Here is a 16,917-nt window from a genome sequence, read left to right as displayed (position 1 = left end):
CAGTCACTGTCAGCCCTGTTCTCCTTGTCAAGGACGACACCAGAATATGTCACTTCTGGAATCACATCTCCAGGGAGCTCTGGCACTGCCCCTGTCCTGTCCTACAGCATGGCTCATTTACCTGGCTCTGAGCACTGACCTTATGGTCACTTTTATTTCCTAGCTGCTGCACTCCCTGCAGCTCACACTATCCCCAGTCTAACCTCACGACGGTAAATAGTCACAGCCTGTGCTCAGGCAAAATTCATCTGCACTGCTTGATTTGGCGTATTTTTCCTATATTTTGTTATTCCTGCCTGAATAAGCTATTTTCACATCTCTGCATGACTGGCTTTTTTTAGGTTCTTGTCTCTACTTCATGTCTTTTCCACCCCACCTCCTTCAGCACCTCAGAAGCCCATGGACACCTCAGCAGCTAACCTGTTATAGATTAAGAACATCCGTGCTATTTACCGATTGGTTTCAAAGCAGAGTGCTACAGAAATCTCTGCTCTGCCCTAAGGAGCAGAATAAAGGTCATGCCTTCTACTGTGTTCCTGTTGATAATCCAAGCAATCTTTCCTGTTCAGTTTCCAATCAGCACTCAGACGTCCTGCAGTTTAAAAGCGTGATCTAGCACAATGCAGCACAACCGTGCTGCACAAGACTGAGCCAAGACATGCTATCGCAGGGGTACATCAAACAGAGACTGGTCTCTGCAGAGGGGACAAGGGCAGCACCCATCTCCCAACAACGCATCAATACACCCCCATCAACTGCTCACTGGTGGAGAAGGGGGTCTACAGCATACTTTTCAATCCAGTGGAATCAGAAGGGCAAGGATTAAACAGGAGATTCGGTTTTAAATCAAAGTGGTAAACGTGACAGTCCACTGGCACACAACGTCCACATAAGCCTACAAAACTTTGCCGAGGGTATTTGCAGGGGCTGTCAATTGGAGCTGAAGAAAGTAGCCTTTATAGCAATGCAAGCACTGACATTTCACAGGCTGCTTCTCAGGAACACAGATTTACTTCACTGTTAAAACATTTTATTCAATCTGCCTGGAGAACAAGCCAGGAGCAATCTGACCAGACCAGGTCCCAAGCCCTTTCCAGGTCCCTGCCTGCACAGCAGCAGCACCTTTGCTTATCCCCTGCTCAAAGGAGACATTTCCAGTTGTCTCCCAAGGTAGATGACAGTCTCCCGAGATCTGCAGCTCTTGTGAAAGTTGATATGAAAAACATACTGCAGGCCAATATCTCTGAGAATCTCCATTATGAAGATAGGTCGAGAAAGCTGGGGCTGTTCAGCCTGGAGAAGAGAAGGCTGCGTGGAGACATCATAGCAGCCTTCCAGTATCTGAAGGGGGGCTATAGGGATGCTGGGGACAGACTATTCGTTAGGGACTGTAGTGACAGGACAAGGGGTAACAGGTTCAAACTTAAACAGGGGAAGTTTAGATTGGATATAAGGAAGAAGTTCTTTATTGTAAGGGTGGTGAGGCACTGGAATGGGTTGCCCAGGGAGGTTGTGAATGCTCCATCCCTGGTGATGTTCAAGGCCAGGTTGGACAGAGCCTTGGGTGAGGTGTCCCTGCCCATGGCAGGGCAGGGGGGTTGAAACTAGATGATCTTGAGGTTCTTTCCCATCCTAACTATTCTATGATTCTATGATTATGACTGCACCTGCAACTGCAGACTTCCCCCTGCTTTCCCACCTCTCCCAATTCCACACATGCTGCTGCGAACCTATACCCAAACCCCAACTTCCAACTGCTGTATAAAGCTAATTAGGAAGCTAATACTGCTTCCTGATGGAGGCAGACACAACCTAAGAGGTAGGGCAATGTCTATCCGCACCATTCCAGAGAAGGGCGTTCTGACCATCCTCAGCCCTACAGCAAAGGTTCAACCACACTGACCTGGCTGCAGGCCTGAGTCACACTGCCCTCACTGGTACAAAGTTCTACAAGATGCCACTCCCTGCTCCTGCTCCACAGGGTTCTGGCAAGAAGAAAACAGGATCTGCAAACAGGCCAAAAGCATTTCCAGACCTGTAGGGCTGAGATTGGGTTTTCCTGCTCAAAGGCTCTGAACTGATGGTTAAAACACAGAAAAACACCCCTTTGCTGTTTGAGGATTTCTGGAGCAGCTCTCAGTCACTCCACTTTGGCCAAACGCCCCTCTCTCTTTCCCACTTCTTTTCCCCACCCTTTTCCCCTCTCCATCCCACAAGAGCAAGTTTTATCCACAAAGTCATGCACTTCAAAAATGCCCTGAAACCACAAATCACAGTTGCTGTGCCCAGACACATGTTTCATAACCACAATAAAGTTGTCTGAGGCTTGCCTGCTCTCTTCTGCACTGACACTAATTCTGAAGATTAAAAATGAGATGCAGATTGCTTCTGCCATAAATACACTCCATAGCCTTCATGAGAGACTGGTAACCTTCAGCCTCAGCTGCATCTTACCTGCAAAACATGTGCCATACAGGCAAGTTACTACCCTTAGCATCTCCCATGCCTTTCTTCTCTCCATAGCTAAGCTGAATAACAGGAAAAAACCCATACACACTCAGAGACGAGCTCTAAGATCCCACATCTTAGAAACATCAGCATCGCCAGATACAGGCTGCAGAAAGCAGCTTCTGGAAACCCTGTACAAAACAGGAGTCTTAAGGCAGCCCTTAACCTGTTGCTTCTGGGCAAATAATCATTCAGGTTGCATGGCAGCAAAAGCAGCATTCTAAAAGCCATTTACAATGAGGAGGTGACACGACCGCCTGACATGCTTCAGCTAAAGCTGCAGACAGCATGACGTTCTCATCGGAATATGCCCAAAGAGATGACAGCTTTAAAATGACTGCATCAACGACGTCAGTGCGCAGTGCCTGTGATGCATCAAACAAATGCTGCTCCCAAAAAGGGCTGCTTGCATCTTCAGAATTCATCTTTTCAACCGGGAATACAGCAGACGCTTCCACACACGAGAGCAGCACTCCTGTGCCAGTCACAGCTTTCACGCTCTTCACAGCCCCAAGTGCTCACAGAGGAAGGGTGAGTGAAGCCAGCACGAAGGAAACAGACACCCTGGCTCCTGGATCAGGGTTTGCAACTACCCCAGATGAACTCACCTGGCACACAGCTTGTCCAGGCAACCCGTGGGGTCTACATCCTGCATGAGACACACAGGTCTCCAACCAGGCAGCATCTCCATGCACTGCCCTGCTGAATTCTAACCTTCTTGGCTCAGCAAACAGGCTACAAGGCCCACCCAGCTCCAAACCTGCTGCTGTCATTGCAACCACACAATACAAAACACCGTCTGGGGCTTCCCAACAGTAGTGTCTTCCCACCAGCAGCAGCTGGCTCTGCCTGAATCCCCCATTCTTCTTTGATCCTTCTATGGCCTTTCCAGCCAGGACTGACATAGCACTTGGGCATTGCAAGACCAGAAAACCATCCAAAAAACGGAGAGAATTGCCCATGATAGGCAAGCTCTGTGCTATTGGACTTCTGTGAGACTTGCTCCTTCCATCTCACACGGTGACAGATGAACACCGAAAGCAATTTTACATCTCATTCTGTCAGCATGGGACACCTAATAAATCCCAGGGGGGCAGAAAACACCCAGAAGGCTTTTCTCCCCTGTTTCTTTTGGCTGCATAATTACAGGCAGTAGTTACAACACTCACATTACCTCCCCCTCTGCCCTTGCAGAAATAATAGGCAAACAATGTGAAAACCACAAGAGGTGCCAGGGGAAAACCTAATTGCTACATGTTGTGTAAATACAGGACATCTTTCAGGTGTCTGCTTGGCTGGTACAGGAGCTGGTGCTATTCATTTCAGCTTGATCCAAGTAATTCATTTTCTTAAATGGTTTATTTGCCTAAGACTGTGAGACACCTGACAGCAGGCAAGAAGCAGCAGCAGCAGGTGCTGCACTGATCTCAGGCCTCGGCGCTGATTAACACTGGCAGAGATGCTGATCCTGAGGAACACATAATCCCTGCTCATGGCCCATGGCTGTTTTCCCAGCCGAGGCACCTCCTTCTCTACCATGCACAAAACTCATTTCCTTTTCATCCCCAGGCACAGCAAAACCAAAGATCCCGCCATGAGAACACAGACTGGGGCTTCTGCTGCCCACACAGCCTGCGACAGCACTCCAGACAGCCTGAAAGGGGAAAACAGAGATGCCAGACCCTGCTGGCAAAGTTCCTGATGGATTCAGGAAGGTCACACTTCACACAGGGGAAGCGTTAATCCCACCAAAAGCAAGAAGAAACCATGGAGACATGCTGCTGTGTGATGTCTTCCCAAGCCTTTGCTCTGAACCAAAGCTGAGGCCCCTCAAAGCTGGGTCCTTGCACCACCACCATAACTGACTATTGTTTTAAATTCAGTAGGCATTCCATTCTCCACCATATGCTTACCATTTCCACCAACCTCCTGGACCAGCAGTGACAAGAACAGCATAAAGACTTCCCTGTTGCTATGTTACAGATGTTGCTCGGCATCTTCATGGTGCATTTCTGAGATTCAAGAGCCTGTTTGCTGGCTGTTACAAGCGCATGTGGGCGCAGGTCTGCTGAAATCAATGGAGCTTCAGCAATTTTAGAGATAAATAAGCATCTGCTTCTGATGCTTCAAGTTTTCTAGCACAAACACAATTGCATTCTGACACGAAGAGCTTAAACACACCCATCCTTAGTTTCAGCTCCTGCTTATTATGAAAACACATAATTGTAAATTCAAAACTACTGGCAGAATCAGTCCAAGCTTTCCAAGTCAGCTCCCACAGCTCACATACAAAACTTGCCTTTGCATTTGCTTGAGAAAACCAAGAGCTTTCCATCCAAAGCAACAGTTTCCCACTTGATGGGTAGGGGTCCATATTTTCTCCTTCTGAGTATATTACGCCTCAGATGCACGCACCCATGATGGGATTACAAACAAAATGCAGGCTTATGCACCTATCTGTCCATGCTGTTATTCTTTGCACTGAATAGCTATTGCTTATTTGTTAGATCAGGGTAAGTTGTTTAGTTAAGACATACAGTGGAAACAGGCACTTTGACAGCAAAGACAACAAAGTCCTGCATGGGACCCAGCAGACTGGAGTCTGATCCCAGCTGGGACACAGACTTGCCTACTGTCTGCAGATAGTATTAATGTCTTCAGAAGTGTCTCATCTTCTCACGTGCGAACTGGAGGTACTAATGCTCCCTTCAGGACTGGATCTCCAAGGAGGCTCCTCCTTCACTCTCCGTCTGCCTCACCTCTGGAACTAAGCACAGTAACATGGCATTTTTCTGGCTCCTAGCCTTAGTCCCCTAAGTCACAGGATGAGTTGTACACTGCTGGGGAACACGGGCTTTCCTCTACCCACAGTCCTGTATGAGTTCAAACTCATTTATGACTCAGTACAGGTTTGGGTTTGGAAACAGGCACCTTTCCATTCACCTCCCATCCCACCTCCATAGCAAGGATTCCTGGGCAGGCACTATCCCCGGACTAGTGTTTTTCCAAACCAGCCCCAGATCCAAAAGCCTTTCTCTAGTGTCCCACACCTGGCTCCTATCCCCCTTGCATTGTAACTTCCCTAGCTCTGAGCTTTTGATTCAAACAGTTGAAAAGAGCAGGCCGAGTGCAACAGCTCAGCTAAGAGCACACAGATCAGTTCAATTCTTGCCTTCAGTCCTGTGCCACAGCCAAATCTCTCTTAGGACTGCACTTAAAAACTAAGGATTGAGGTTTTCACATTTTCAGCTGCACAGTTCCCCTCCACTCATGTTGAGATGTGTCTTTGGAAGCCTTAGCTCAAAGCAACTGCCACTGCAGCATTACAACATCTAGCAATGCATAGCACCATGCTGTACAGCATTTGGATTATAAACCTATCTGATGGAGAAAAACAGGAAAGCATAAACAGCTCCTTGTGTAACAGTGGTTAAATAAGGTTGATACTGTCATGGATCTCTAACCAAGTATTTTCCTCTTTTCTGGTCAGGATCAAAATGTTATAAGGTCCTACTCATGCCCAACTCTCTCAACTCCCAGGCTAACATTCCCCATACTGAATCAGACCACACTGCCTAGAATAATAAGGCTGACTTGATTTCATCAGGATTTGAGACACCAGTCCTAAACAGACAAGGAATTATAAGCCAGATGACAAAATTATTTCAAGCTACACACAAATATTCAGAAGACAGGTACCAGAAGATGTAAGATTTGTCTGTCCTCAGAAGTGTTATGCGTTTCATTTACACAGTAAAATAACCAGATAATTTTAACAGTAAAAAGGCAAATCAGTTCCAAGCAAAACCAAAGGGGTTTCGTATGAAAGTGTTAAACTGAAGTAACTGTTGTCTTTATACATTGTTTAGACAAATGAACTGAATTATACGATCCACCTACAGAGTCTGAAAATTAAGAATTTGGTGAATGGCTGCCATTAATCCCATATGATTCCAAGGTGAGAAGCAACACTAAAAGAGATACTGTAATGTCTTTAGACAATGAGGCATGTTTATGCCAACAGCAGTTAAGAGCTGTAAGAAACATAACCAATTCTTCCTATGACTGTAATCTCTTTCCCCTCAGGATGCCCCTCCTCCCTTTTCTCTAACAGACCTGGCCACGGACCTGAAACTCCCTTTAGGCAGACCTGCACTGAGACCCTTCATGCTGCCCTACCAGATCAAAGAGCTTCCACCCTGGTTCTGTTGTTGCTGGTACCAATGCAAAATCCCCCAAGTGACCTTACAGGAGAAAGGACAGGCTCTTGACATCACATGTTGAGTGGTAATGGCTCCAGAAACACGTGAGGGGGGATAAAAATCTATGAACAGGATATGAGTCGGGACTGTAAGTAACAGAAAAGCTTCTATTTCTGAATGCTATACACTGAAATGCTTTCTCCCCACCAATAACAAAAGATACTCAAGTCATAAAGGCATTACAGCCACTATCTCAAAAGCTGGAAGCAAAGCAAACCTTGTAGTGATAGCATCTCCTACAGCTAGGGGGGGGGGGAAATGAACAAAACACTAAGAAAAGCTTTTGGGAATAGAAACTTTTATCCAGGTCTTTACCATTCACCTGCAAACTTGCCTAGTTCCCCTGCTGTATCACTTAGGAGGAGCAAACGTCTCATAAAAGATGCTTTCTCCTTTCAAAGAGACTTGTCTTGCTTAATTTAAGCTTTTCAGATTAAAGGGCATAACACCTCTTCTTTAATACTGTCTCGGAAGACGTCACTGCTGCACTACAAAGAAAAGGCCTGGCTCCTACTCCCACTGAAGTCAGGAGCAAAACTCCCACTCATAGCTATGGAAAAGGATTTAATCAGAATTGTTGTTCTCCTTGGTGCCTTCCAGCCTCCTGATATGGCATGCAGGAGGTCACAAGGGAGGTGTTTTTACCCCACTGAATCACTAAAATAAGGAGTTTTTAAAATATGAAGGTATTGTATAGGCCTGCCGGCTGGTCTAGTCATTTATTCCACAGAAATGAACCGCCTCACAGAGCATTTGAAGATTGAGCATTAAGTAGAAGCAGACGCTTGCAGTTCTACAATATGTTGTTTCCTGTTAAAGAAGTCGTGTCCCACCTGTTCCTTCCATTTGCTGTTTTATCCTGAAGACATTGCTAGCAATAGAATTAGTCATTACAAAACAACCCACAAACACTTACTTGGTTAACTCACCAGCACTCAAGAGCTGCTGGTGTCAATAGGAACAGCTTCCTCAGATGATACTCCCTCAATAAATATTTTTCTGGCCCTGCCTTCGGGTTTCACATCTGGTGTTTGGTAGAACGTTAACTCAAGCATTTGCTAGCACTCAGAAAAGTGCTGGGGTTTAAACTCTGCATCTTTAGGCATTATATGTAGTGTCAGACAATGAAAAACAAAGTGGCCCTCAAAAAGAGCACCTATTTCTGTATATTCATAATCACAGAATCCTAGACTGGTTTGGGTTGGAAGGGACCTTAAAGCTCATCCAGTTCCAATCACTGCCACAGGCAGGGATACCTTCCACTAGAGCAGGTTGCTCCAAGCCCCTGTGTCCAACCTGGCCTTGAACACTGCCAGGGATGGGGCAGCCACAGCTTCTCTGGGCACCCTGTGCCAGCGCCTCAGCACCCTCACAGGGAAGAGCTTCTGCCTAACATTTAATCTACATCCACCCTCCTTCAGTTGAAAACCCTTACCCTGTCACTACATCTCAGACTGAATTACTTGAGCGACTGACAGGTACTCAGAATGCCCAGACACATGTGAAAGACAATACAAACAAGAAGCCAGTTCTGCTGCTGTGCCATACTGACATGCTTGTGCTGACTTCAACACCAAAATCTAGCACATCGGACTTAACATTGCAGGTCTAGCTGGTGCAGGGTCCTGTGGGTGCCAGCTGGTTTGCTTGCACTACTGGAGAAGAAACTGTACAGCCACAACCCTCATTCAACACCTCCCCCTTCACTTCCTCCCTGGCACAGGGCAGATGGGCTCCTAGATCCTCATCCTACACACAGGCTTCTGGGGAGGAAGGCATGATGCCAGTACCCTTCCTACTTTTCCATATAGCACAGGTCTGCAAGACCCACATGCTGGAGGGCTCCTCCTTACAAGAGGAGCATTTGGAACAACAATACAACAAGCACTTCCAAACAACTTGATTTTTTCTTGCAGGGTGTAAGTTCAAGTTTCTTGTGACTTCAACATGAACGGCCAAGGTTCAGTCTATCTAGCTTCCGCCTCACATGACACTCTGTGGTATTTAACAGCCCTTAGCATCAAACCAAAGGATGCTGGATGTGATGTCAAGGCCTTCAACAGGGAAGTGGGTCTGGCTTTCTCTGGTTTTATTTTAGCACAAAGAGAATATCACAGAGGAAATCTGTAACAGAGAAAGGAGTGGGCCTAAGGATAACATCCATGTTTCTTGGCAGTGCAGACTGCTCTCACTCTCTGTACCATACACGTGGCATCACCCTCCTCAGGAACCGCTGCTGTGGCAGCTCTTCGCATTCCTGAATCCTTTCACACTTTCCATTCCTAGCAGCGGGATAGGAGAAAGTGGTAATGGTGAGTATATGTGAGCAGCTTCAGAAAACAGCTTGAGGTGCATCATCTTACACTGCGAATCAGACAACCAGTACACCCTGGTGGAACGACAGATTTCTTCAAGAGATCAGGTGCCTTACTATAATCATTTATTTGCTGTGCTGTACCAGACCACTTTTGCAAGAGAATCAGCCCAAAAGATCAGCACTGTTAAAGACAGAAGTACAAAAGACTCCATGGGATAAGTTGTGATCACAGTTCTCGTATCACTCTTCTAACAGTGTACAGGTAAACGCTCAACAAGCTCTGTTTATAGAGCTTGTAAGAACATGAGCTCATGCAGCTCCTTTATACCTCACATTGAGCAGAACAGAGGTATCCAAACACCAAAAGCTTTTTCTAGACTCAGTGGAAACAGATGTTTTCCAGAAAGACCCTGCTCTCTGCAAAAGCAGGGTGAGCATGCTTCTTGCTAGCAGTAGCCATGCACAAGAGCCTAACGTTAAGGTAGGCAATGCAGGTCTTCAAGTTGTTGACAAAATTACCTAATTCTCACAATTTTTTTTTTGTTCGTACCACATGGAAATTCACCATGAATTAGTACAGGTCTGGGAACCATTTCCTACATGCACTTATGTTCTTCATCTGCAACCTGCTCTAGTGGAAGGTGTCACTGCCCATGGCAGCGGGTCAGAACTGGTCCCTTCCAAGCCAAACCAGTTTGGGATTCCATGTTTTTGTTTTGTTTTGGGTTGGGATTTTTTTCCCAGATTCGCAGTAAAACACAACTGTTCCACTTACATTTCATGTTTTGTTTTGAGGATTTGGGTTTTATGCCATGCGTGATTCAGTATGTGCCCGAGCTTGCAGGGACAGGTACGAGACAAACGACCTTGCATTCATTCCTTTGTGCAAGATACACAACTGCTATGTGATGAGCAAGAAAGAGAGGGAAGGTCCTTTGGGGCAGTTCAGAAAGTGATGCAACAGAGACCAAGAAACGGGTGTAAATTTCTTCTTTGCCCTTAAGCAGGTTGTGTGCAAGGTTAAGAGAGGGTTATAAGGAAGGTTATCAAGACAAAAGGGAGAGCTGAACATTTACCGTGCTGTGAAAACGTAGCATCATCTGAATGTGCCTTAGATTCACAAAGGAGAAGAGGGAAAGAACACTATCAGAGAGAACAAGAGCTAATAAAGTTCAGAAGTTTCAAGTGTTGATTCAGCCTTGGTCCAGGGCTGCTCCTACAGCCTGCGCTCACTGTCAAAAGTAAGATTTAGGAAAGAAAGTAAGATTTAGGAAACTGATTATTTTAACATCATAAGTTTTTTTACTCTCCACTTCTCTGTATGATAAATCTTTATATGATAAAATTTAGCTCAAACACAGCTGAAAATACCCATAGTTTGGGTACTGAGAGAACTGGATTACTACTCACTTCTAAAAGCAGACAGCTTACCTATCCCTTTCAGCTGACAGCTCAGCTGCCTGCGCTGACTTTCCTGGTTACACACATTGCTGTTCATGATGAGCTCTCAATAAGAGCCAACAGCCCATTCAACACCTGTCATCAAGGCTTTTGAAGCTCAAATTAGCGCAAGTGAATTCAACTGCAGAGTGAACTCTCCCCAACTTCACTGTTGCTCTTTGCAAAGTGCATCCACCAAACAGCTCTGTCTACACTTTAAGCTCAGATCCTCAAATAGCTCCCTCCCATTGGAGTTATTGGACTGGCCTCAGTACCATTTTGAAAGGCCCAGCTCCTCCCAGACATCTGACCTTTTGCCTAATGAATCTTGTCTAATGGCATGCAGAGGAGCAGCGAAAAGAAGCATCCTGACCTCACTGAAATCAAAGCCAGACCTTTTCACACTGAACAAGGATTACTACCATGAGCTACTATTAATGCCAATGACACTGGCCATTTCATTTCAAGTATGTTGACAACTGGAGCCTGGCTGACAAATTTTCACACCTTACCTGTTTCTCTCACTGCCTTCCACAAACACACAAGACAAAGCTTACATGACTGTGGCAATTCATTTAGCTTCTTAAAAACGCAAGCAGTACATCTGCACTGTAGCCCCTCACAGTCACAGCACAGTGCTCCAGAGCTGGCAACTAAAGCCACACTCAAATACTCAACAGAGAGACTATTGCTCTGCACTGAAATACTGCTGCTGCTCGCCCTCCTGCTGTGGACATGTACTGCAGGAAGACTCATACCTTCAGACATAGGAAAAAGAATTATGACCTCCAAGAGAGAAATGAGGGGTGGCTGGAAAGGCAGCAAGAAGAAACTGTCCCCAGCACACAGATGTGAGCAACACACATCCCAGTTTCTACTCCATTCCGCATCCTATAAAGAAGGGCAAGAACTAGCTCCGGGAAAGAAAAAACAAACCAAACCAAACCCAAACCTATGACTTCATCATGGTTGTGCAGTGTCACCACATAAACCTGGTGCTTGAAAACTTCAAGTACAGCTGAGATGAGCGCTTTCATTGCTGAAGAGGAATGATCAAATACTTGTTCTTGCAACAACCACTGAATAAAACCAACGTGGTATTTACCAGCTGGTTTTCACCTGAGCTGTTCAAATAAGCAAAAGCTGTCTGCACCCATTACACAAACCTTTCTCTGGCCAGCTAATGCCAGGCTGCAGTGGGAAACCCAGGGATCAGCATTTCTGTGCACCTGGGCTGCATTGCAGATTTCCATATTCCATTAACAACCACAATAAAACACTGCAGCAAAGCCGAGCAACAAAACCCCCAACACGGTGAGCATGTGGCGACTGACAAACAAGTACTGAGCACATCACATAAAACATTCTTGGCAACCACAAAGCCTAAATCTGAAGTGTGAGAGGAGAAAAATGCCCCGTCACAGATTCGCTTGTACTCAGCAGCACAGCTTCTGGATAGCTCAACTCCTACTGCCAACGCACATTCCCTACAGGAAACAGACACCTGAACAAAATGGTTGGCAAAACCCCAACACATTCTTATTTTCACTTGAGTTTCCACCTCCATCCCATAAACACCTCTCACTGTGCAGCCCAGGAAATGGACACGTTCTGTTTGTTTAGAACTCAACACGTGCACACACATGGGAGGAGTCCTGTCAAACTCTGGTCTTGTTTGAACAAGCCACAGAGATTCATCAGGCAATCAATCCTAGTAAAGTCAAGATGTACAGCATATCCAGTGCTCTGGAATGGCTGATAAGAGATGAACAGACACAGAAAACCCACCTCTTGGTGTTGTCACGTTGTCAGTCACAGGATAGTTTAGTTCTGGTTTCCACACCTGAAACAAAGCAAAAGCTCTGTTAGTGACAGCTGCTAAAGGGAAAAGGCTCTCATTTTATTGAATGCTTTAAAGGCTCGTGAATTGCCGTGTGTGATTAACAAAATACCCTCCTTCTCTGCTCCTGGTAATATGTGCAAAGTTACACTAAACTCTCCTTTCCAGTGACCTAGAACCTCCCCTGCCATCACAGCTTAAACACCTTCTTAACCATCAGACCATGTCTCACCAACCAGCCTGGGCCTTCAAAACGCCTGCTCCCACACAAAGCATATATCCACAGAAAAGCAGATTCCACAGAAACCCAGCCTACACCGATGGTTTCTGTCAGGACCAGAGTTTCACAGAGACAAGTAAGCCCCTTCTTCCTTTACAGAAACAAGACGATGCACAGGTAGAAGACCTTTTATGTATCTAGATTCATTGGGGATGATTCACCTCAAATTCCAAAAGACGGTAACAGCAACAACTGACAATACAAGGAGTCAGCAAACAAAGAACGGAGATTATGTGGCTTCAGTTACCAAAAGTTTTGTTTCCTGGAATCCCACAGTTTCACTGCACAGTAAAAAAATTACATGCTTACAAGCTGCAGCCCAGGCCTATGGGACCTATAAATTGAATATCATGTAATTGAGTATCATGTACCACAGAAAAGCTGCAGTAGGGATGTTCTGCGGAGCACTCACAGAGGAGAATTCTTTCTGGTGCTACAGCTGTTTATTGCATGACCTTAGGCACATCTTTAACTACTCTGTGCTCTAGTTACTACCAGATCTTACAATGAGTTTAGTATCATCGCAACAGCATAAATGAGAATTAATTACCACTTTGCAAATCCTGGGAAAGGCTGGGCAGGGGAAAAGCTCCTATAAAGTGCAAATGGTTGGTATTTATGAATTGCCCAAGAAGGAAGAAGAACAGACGGACTTCCCAGTTTCAGGCCAACAGCCAGCAAAAGGACCTGTAAATCACTCTTCATCAGCATGCACCCTACCTGCAACATTAACTTCTGCCAGAACGTGGGTTAAAAAAAAAAAAAAAAAAAAAAAATCACAGCTGAACAAGGCTGTATAAAATATTCACTGCTTGAAAGAAGAAAGGTTGGGAGAAGATACACACTATCAGGAACAAAAGTACTTTGTACTTTGCATCAATTTTGTTACGTCTCACTGTACCCATGAGCATAGCGGTTGTCACTGAAAGCAAGAGGGGTCTTGCCTTTGACTTAGAACTTGGTAATGAAGCATTTCATTACACTGAAAGGTAGTGAAGGGCACATCTAGTATCTTGTCAAAGTTAACGTGTCAGTAGCTGAATCAGGAGCAGAAAGCCAGGAAAACATCCCTACCTCCTGCTTTTAAGGGACAACTTTCTAAAAGCAAAAAAAGACGACTAACTCTGTGCTGCACATTGCTGCCATAACTGAGGAGAAAGATCCAAGTGCAACCAGGGGAAAAGTGGAAAACACCTCAAGCTCAGCTGTTTCTTCTTTCCTCCCAGTACCAGAAAATTAAAAGTCACTTCTTACAATACACTACCCAGGCGCGGTCCCCATTATCTCTGCTTAATTCCATATGTCTGAGAAGGAAAACAACTCTAAGCCGGTTAGACTTGCTAAATGAGATTTGTTTACAGCCCCACCCCCAGGTGCAGTGTCATGCACCAAAGATTCAGCATTCCTTGGGAAGATGCTACTCATCCAGACACTGTCAATAATGGTCAGCAAAACACAATCGTCTCACAACTCCTACATAATATTCCCCTCTTGAGCAAAACCCCATTCAGCACCTCCTAATCTCCGAGGAGCTCCCAATCCATATCCAAAGCAAGAGATGAGGAGGGATGGTACAAGGAGGATCTCTTTTATAATACTTCTGACCAGCACGTAACCCTGGCACCTCTGCCAGCTTCCAGTATCTTTAAGGCCCAGCCCACAGTGTTTACTCCCTGAGAGACTCCAGACTCATCCTAGTATCTTAGGTCATGATAAAAAGGAAACAGACTTGTTGCTAGCAAGATAATATGGCTCTGAAACATCAGTCAGACACATATTTACTTTTCTGCTACAGTTATAGACTCATAGAATGGTTTGGGTTGAAAAGGACCTTAAGATCATCCAGTTCCAACCCCCTGCTATGGCCAGGGACACCTCACACTAGACCAGGTTTCCCAGGGCTCTGTCCAAACTGGCCTTGAACACTACCAGGGATGGAGCATTCACCACTTCTTTTTGCTTTAGGAACCTGAGGATTTTCAGAGCCACAACCCCGACTCATGAAGCCTGTGGTGAACACCCAGGTCACACATAGGAAAAGACTACTAATAATTAAGTACCAGGCCTACTGTTTGACTCAGGGAAAACACAATTAGCACTGCTACATCTTGGCATTTTGCCTTGTGAATACTTGCTGGGTAAAAACAAATCAGGAGTTGGTTTTAAAGAACACATCTATACTGAACAATCTACCTACCCCTTGCCTGTAACTACAGCAGCATTTGCTAATGCTATCAGCTTTAACGTGAAGTTGGTGCTCCTGCAAGGGGTCACACCAGCAGATCTGGTTAGCAAAGTCCTTCACTAACAGCTTAGCAGTAACATGCAATAGGAAGAGAAAGCTGTCCAGCATTTCCCATCTTTCAGCCTATTCCAGCTCCGCAAGAGAAGCACATGTTATGAAGACAGCTGTTTATCCTAAATACCCATTGGCACAGCTGGACACATCCAGATCTTCCAACACCCTAGGTATGTTTCATTTCAGAAGACTGAGTTGGTTTGGCTAGAAGGTGAAGCTGTTTGAAACTGAAGGCAGGAGATGCATTGGGTAACAGTGAGCCTGAACTAACACTACCATTCAAACAGAAGGAAGGAACAAGTGCAGCAGATTAAGGTCAGTGAATCTCAGAATAAGACAAGACAGATTCCAAGCAACTCTGCACAGGTCAGCAGGGATTGCACAGGTCAGCAGGGATCCATGGGAGGCCAAGAGAGTGCAGGGAAGCTCCATGGGGATGGAATAAAGATACGGAGGTAAACTAATCTGTGGCAAGAGTAAGCTAGGACATAAGTAACTACAGTGCTGACCAAAAGAGACAGAGATGTCTAAAGAGTATTAAGCAGACTCATGTAGGTAAATCAGATGAAACAGATTAAAGTACAGTTCTTTTATTAACTACAATGTCTTTTAAATGCAAAACAATGTCCACAAAACACCAACCAACCACACATCAATGGATGAACCCACTGACACTGCAAGCTCACGGAAGAGGAGGGAAGCCCTAAAACACTGCCCAAGGGCAAGCACAGGGCTGTGGTAAAAAGGAAGATGGTGACCACACAGGCAACCAGAGATCTGTCAGTGTAACTCAGACTGCTGAAATAAATTAGTAATTAATTATTAATACCCCAAAAATGGTTAGAGGATCAAAATCAGCAAATTTGCTCCTGTAAAGAACCAACACAAACTGCTCTAACCTAGTTTGCTGTTACAGTAAAGCACATTTAGTGGAAAAACAGCAACCCGTATGTGCTCTGCTCTTCAGGGGGTTGAGTGAGCTCTTGGAGGGGTCAGTCTGAGGCTCACTTCTTTGCAATACATTATGTGACATTATGAAGAGAGCACTGAGACGAGTTTACAAGCATTTCATGAGGTCCAAAATCATCCAGGAACCAATGCTATGACCCTCAATGATTTAAAGTGCTGTGGTAGTGCTGCAGCAGAGGCAGAAAAAGTAAATGTTTCAGCACATAGCTTCTTGCACCAACATCTTAGCTGAGGCCCAACAGGCTGAGCCCAGGTACATCAGTTTGCACTGGAGGAGTTGGTGTGCAAGCCCACATCACTCTGCTATGGTGACTCCTAAGTGGAGGCAAGTCACACCCCACAGGAAAGCAAAGTGAACTGGATATTCTGCTTCCACAATCAGATTTTCCAGAGCTCTTTTATCATCGCTGTCAACCTAGTACTGTTAACTGTTGTCTGCACACAGACGTGCCTTAACACAGGAGATAAACCTCTGAAGTATAAAACCAGCAGTTGTTCAACATGTCTGAAAGACTTGCAAAAGAGATTTAGGCTAATCTAAGTAAATTAGGAACTTACTGAAGCTGTACACCACCTTTTCTGGACAGTCAAAAGGAACCAGGTAAACAGGACAGGGTTATCCTGGGGTTCCTGCCTCTTCAACCAAGGTCTGCATCACATCTCCTGCAATTCCTTCCAGCCTTGGACATCTACCTTTCTTTGATATGTTCACTGCCGATGAGAGACAGTCCAAGAGTTTTGGTTGTTTGCCTGCCTACATGTGATGAAACTGAGCAGCAGGAGCTGTGCATGTACTATGAAGGCCTCATCCTTGACAATACACAAGTGAAGTGAGGTTCACACACAAAGCCTACTGCTGCAGTCCGCCCACAGCCATCACTATGAAATAAGAACAAATTCATCTTCTGTTTCTTTAAAAAGCCAGGAATTTCAAACCCTGCTTTCTCTCTAATTGGAGAGAGACTGCTCCTCAGCTGCTATGGTACCTTTGTTAGCCCCTCT

The 16,917-nt window shown here is 45.3% G+C and overlaps 1 protein-coding gene across 35 annotated transcripts in view; it reads right to left on the bottom strand.

Annotated features, from left to right (window-relative positions):
* The window catches only part of MAP2 (microtubule associated protein 2), a 224,830-nt gene that overhangs the window by 169,416 nt on the left and 38,497 nt on the right, over positions 1 to 16,917 (bottom strand). For all 35 annotated transcript variants that reach the window (XM_057412262.1, XM_057412275.1, XM_057412280.1 and 32 more), the window contains exon 2: positions 12,316 to 12,370. The gene's annotated coding sequence lies outside the window, so the exon portion shown is untranslated. The remainder of the gene's footprint in view (positions 1 to 12,315; positions 12,371 to 16,917) is intronic.

Source organism: Pezoporus wallicus, unplaced genomic scaffold (assembly GCF_028554395.1).
Source record: "Pezoporus wallicus isolate ANWC-B61680 ecotype Strahan unplaced genomic scaffold, APGP_CSIRO_Pwel_v1 contig_6566, whole genome shotgun sequence".
NCBI classification, from domain to species: Eukaryota; Metazoa; Chordata; class Aves; order Psittaciformes; family Psittacidae; genus Pezoporus; species Pezoporus wallicus.
The sequence above is the reverse complement of the archived record's forward strand: the minus strand, read 5'-3'. Positions and strand labels throughout refer to the sequence as shown.